At 35.8% G+C, this 4,317-nt stretch overlaps 1 protein-coding gene across 1 annotated transcript in view; it reads right to left on the minus strand.

Moving 5' to 3' along the window:
- Window positions 1-4,317, minus strand: part of LOC102769157 (transcriptional regulator ATRX) — a 114,945-nt gene that overhangs the window by 68,434 nt on the left and 42,194 nt on the right. The window lies entirely within an intron of this gene.

Here is a 4,317-nt window from a genome sequence, read left to right on the forward strand (position 1 = left end):
GTTCGGATCGATGGCACATGCACTTTCTGAGCAGCACTTCAAAACATATGAAGAAGTGGAAAACTGGGTCTCTGAATGGTTTGCCTCAAAACAAGAAAAGTTCTATCGGGACAGTATCCACAAATTTCCTGAAAGATGGGGGAAATGTGTACCTAGAGATGGACATTACTTTGAATAAAGCACTTTTGACATTTCTCTTGAAATTATCATGTTCCCTTTGATTACAAAATCCACCATTATTAACCGGTACACCTAGTAGACCAACACAGAGAAACCGACAAAGGAATTCGAGAGAGGGGAGCGACCCACGCGTGCGTGCACACACACCACCACCACCACCATCCCAGCACCCTCCTCGGCATGCTCATGCCCGGAGAGAAAAACGGGACCACCACAGGGAGAGACAGAAACTCTAAGAGACAGAGGCCCCCGAGCCCTGATAGATAACCCCAAAGCACATCCCAAGAGACAGGGACTAGGAAAGAAAAAGGCCCAAAGAGAGACAGAAAGAGAAATGAAGGGAAGGAAGCAGAGAAGGAGACTGACTCAGAGATCAAGAGAGAGAGATCTTAAGCTCAGGGGCAAGAAACATATCGCTGTGTTACTAGAATTCTAGAACACTCAAATATTCATCCCAGAATCATTATATCATATTAATTTTGTTATTTGCACACCAACTTTCACTATGAAAATTATACAAAATAATCTATTAAAGGTCTAAACATAAACAATTCAATACAAAATGAGGAATGAGGTTTAACCTGTTTTTGCCCAATTGCTTTTTAATGTGAAGTATTTTACATTTTTATATATTTCTGCTATAAAATATTTTACATATCCAAAAATGCATATAGAATAAACTGCCAAGTTCCTACATCCCACTTTTATCCAATTATAACACTTGTTAAATCTGCTTCTGATGCACCTGAAGACTACTATGTGATCCTACCCAATCACATTCTTCTTTTTCTCCCTCCTTTTAGAGAGGTAACTAAAACTTTAAAGTCTATGTTTATTATTTCTGTGTATGTTTAATATTTTCACAATATCTGTATCCCTAAACTGTACCTTACCTTTTATGTTTTTAAACTATAGCAGGTCCTTGAATAATGTTGTTTTGTTCAAGGTTGTTTTGTTACAATATTGACAAGATACTACAGGAACTTAACGCTTGTTTACATCAATTTGCCTAGGGTAAAATTGGTTTCATTACGCATCATTTTGCTTAAAGCCACAAAACCGACCTAGCCAGTTTAGTTCAATGGATAGAGCATCAGCCTGTGGACCGAAGGGTCCCGGGTTCAATTCTGGTCAAGGGCACAAGCCTCAGCTGCGGGCTCCTCCCTAGCCCAGGCCCTGGTTAGGGCTTGTGTAGGAGGCAACCAATCGATGTGGTTCTCTCACAAAATATTTCTCTCTGTCTTTCCCTCTCTCTTCCACTCTCTCTAAGTCAATGGAAAAATATCCTCAGGTGAGGATTAAAAATACAAAAACAAAAACAAAAAACCCCCCAAACCTTTAAAGTTGCAAAACCTATGTGGTGTTATATTTTTCCAGAATGTTGTCTGCCAGCAAAAAATTATGCTTATGATTTTTTAAATTATCACTTTAACCATACTTATTTTATAGTCTTTATAAAATAGTTCTATTATCTGAGGTTCTTAAGAATTGAATCATGCTGTTTGTTTTGTGTGCTAACTTTCATCAGGTTGACTGCTAACTTATTTTGTTTCTATCTTTACCTATGGTTAATTGTTTCCTCTCATACCCTATATTTTTTATTGTGATTTCCCTTTCAGTGTAGCTGTAATATGGGAGAATCTTGGTAGCTCAGGTTGAGGTCATTCATCTCCACAGTGATTCTCCAACTGCTTCTGCAAGTGCTCCAGGGAATTACCAACCCAGAATTACTTTTGAGGCTAGTATGTCAGCTTGAGATTTTTAGACTATATAAGTAATATAAATTCAAACCATAAACTATGTGAGGGAAAGCCCATGATTATGAATCCAAGGAAGCAATTTTTCCTAACCCAGAGCTGAGGGTAAAACAAATAAGCTTTCTTGTCTTTTCCCTGGATTGAAGGGTAATATTTTTTCTTATCCTATTCCTCCATGGAATATGTACCCTTTAAAGAAATTATGGATTAATCTGGATTCTAAAAACTCTCCACCTTATAAATGGTTCAAGGCCTAATATCCTATCTCTGGATAGATAAAAACCAAAATTGCTAGTATCAAGAGTAGCATATCCCTATAGCATACCTTCTTGAACTTACTGCTTATTAGCTCCCTCTTTTTCTGTCTGCGTGCTAGTGATTTTCATTACATTTAGCAGGCTGATTATGCATTTATACTAAAACCACAATGAACTACTGCCTAAACTTTTCACATATCTGCAAGGTTCCATACCTATCCTTAAATGTATTACTTTCTTCCCCTCTTTGCCTGTAAACTTCTTACTTATGCTTTACCATCCTTCAAGAGTAAACTAAAATTTCATCTAAGAAAAGCCTCCTTGTAAGGTTGGCCTGTGGCTACTGTCTGGGAACTTCAATGGTAAATAGTTTCCTGTACTAATATAAAACTTTCCCTGATAAGAGGGGCTCACTGTGTCTAGATTGTTTGTACAAACAATGTGGTTTATTCTGAACACCTATTTTCTTTCTGGGAGTCTGGAATTTGGTAAGAGCTCTGTGCTGTGTATATATACATAACAACAGTGACTTAATCAAAGTTATTCCTAAATATACACTCTAGATATTACAAAATGTTTACAAGGTAAGGCACAAAAAAAAAAATACAAACAAACAACTTTACCCCAAATTTCTTTTCTTATTTTCTGATCTCTGTCTATAACTTTTGGTTATTTTATTTTATTATTATTGTTTTGGTTTTTTTTTGCTTAATCCCTTCACCTTTCTTCACTCATCACCCCTACCGCCAACAGCTGTCAGTCTGATCTCTGTATCTCTGAGTCTGTTTCTATTTTGTTTGTTAGTTTATTTTGTTTATTCCCCATATAAGTGAAATTGTATCATGTTTTCCTTTCTCTGACTGGCCTATTTCATTTAGCATAGTACCTCAAGGTCCATCCATGCTGTCCCAAAAGGTAAGATTTCCTTCTTTTTAATGGCTGAGTAGTATTCCATTGTGTAAATGTACCATAGCTTTTTTTATACATTCATCTACTAATAGGCACTGGGCTGCTTCCAAATCTTGTCCATTGTAAATAACACAGCAATGAACATAGGAGTGCAAATATTCTATTTTTTATTTATTTTTAAACTGAATTTATTGATGATATTGGTTAATAAAATTATATAGGTTTCAGGTGTACAATTCTGTAATACATCATCTGTATATTATAATGTATATTTACCAACCACAGTCAAGTCTCCTTCCATCTCCATTTATACTTCCTTTACCCTCTTCTACCTCTCCTTACCCCTGTTCTCCTCTAATAATTACCATACTGTACGGGTACAGAAAACACTACCCCCAATTTCTTGAGGCATTTTTAATATATATTTAACTACCATATTTACAGCAAGATACACTGTAGTTTTTTTTTTTAAAGTAGCATATCATTAAAATAGTACTAGTAGAATGGTAAGCTCCATGAATGCATTTTGTTCACTGATATAACCAAAGCTGCTACAGCAGTGCCTGGCTCATAGTAAGCACTCAACAAATCTTTGTTGAATGAACAAATATCATATAATAGTGCTAATAATATGGTCCTACATCACATACAAGGATTCTATCACAAAAGCTGATATCCATACAATAAATTATATACATTATAAAATGTACTCTAATAATACCAAGATAATTAATAAACTGAATATTTTAAAGTAGTTACACAGCAAATTTCACATCATAAAACTGTCCTTCTAAACCAATATTAAAACACAGAAAAAGACAGCTGATTCTCACAGCCAGTTGGCCTGGAGATCAAATCCCCGCCAGTATTACCTACAACAATCTGGCTTAACTACAACAAGACTGCACATAAAGGCCACTAGGGGTTGCACCAAGAAAGCATAAAAAATGCATAGCCAAAGAAACAGGACGCAGATGTCAGGAATGGAAGATATAGAGCTCAAAACCACACTTTTAAGGTCTTTCAATAATTTTCTAAAAACTGCTGATAAATGTAGTGAGATCCTCAAGAAATCTAATGAGACCCTCGATGTTGTGATAAAGAACCAACTAGAAATTAAGCATACACTGACTGAAATAAAGAATATTATACGGACTCCCAACAGCAGACCAAAGGCTCACAGGAATCAAGTCAAAGATTTGAAATATGAAGAA

Source organism: Myotis davidii, unplaced genomic scaffold (genome assembly GCF_000327345.1).
Source record: "Myotis davidii unplaced genomic scaffold, ASM32734v1 scaffold1627, whole genome shotgun sequence".
NCBI lineage: Eukaryota > Metazoa > Chordata > Mammalia > Chiroptera > Vespertilionidae > Myotis > Myotis davidii.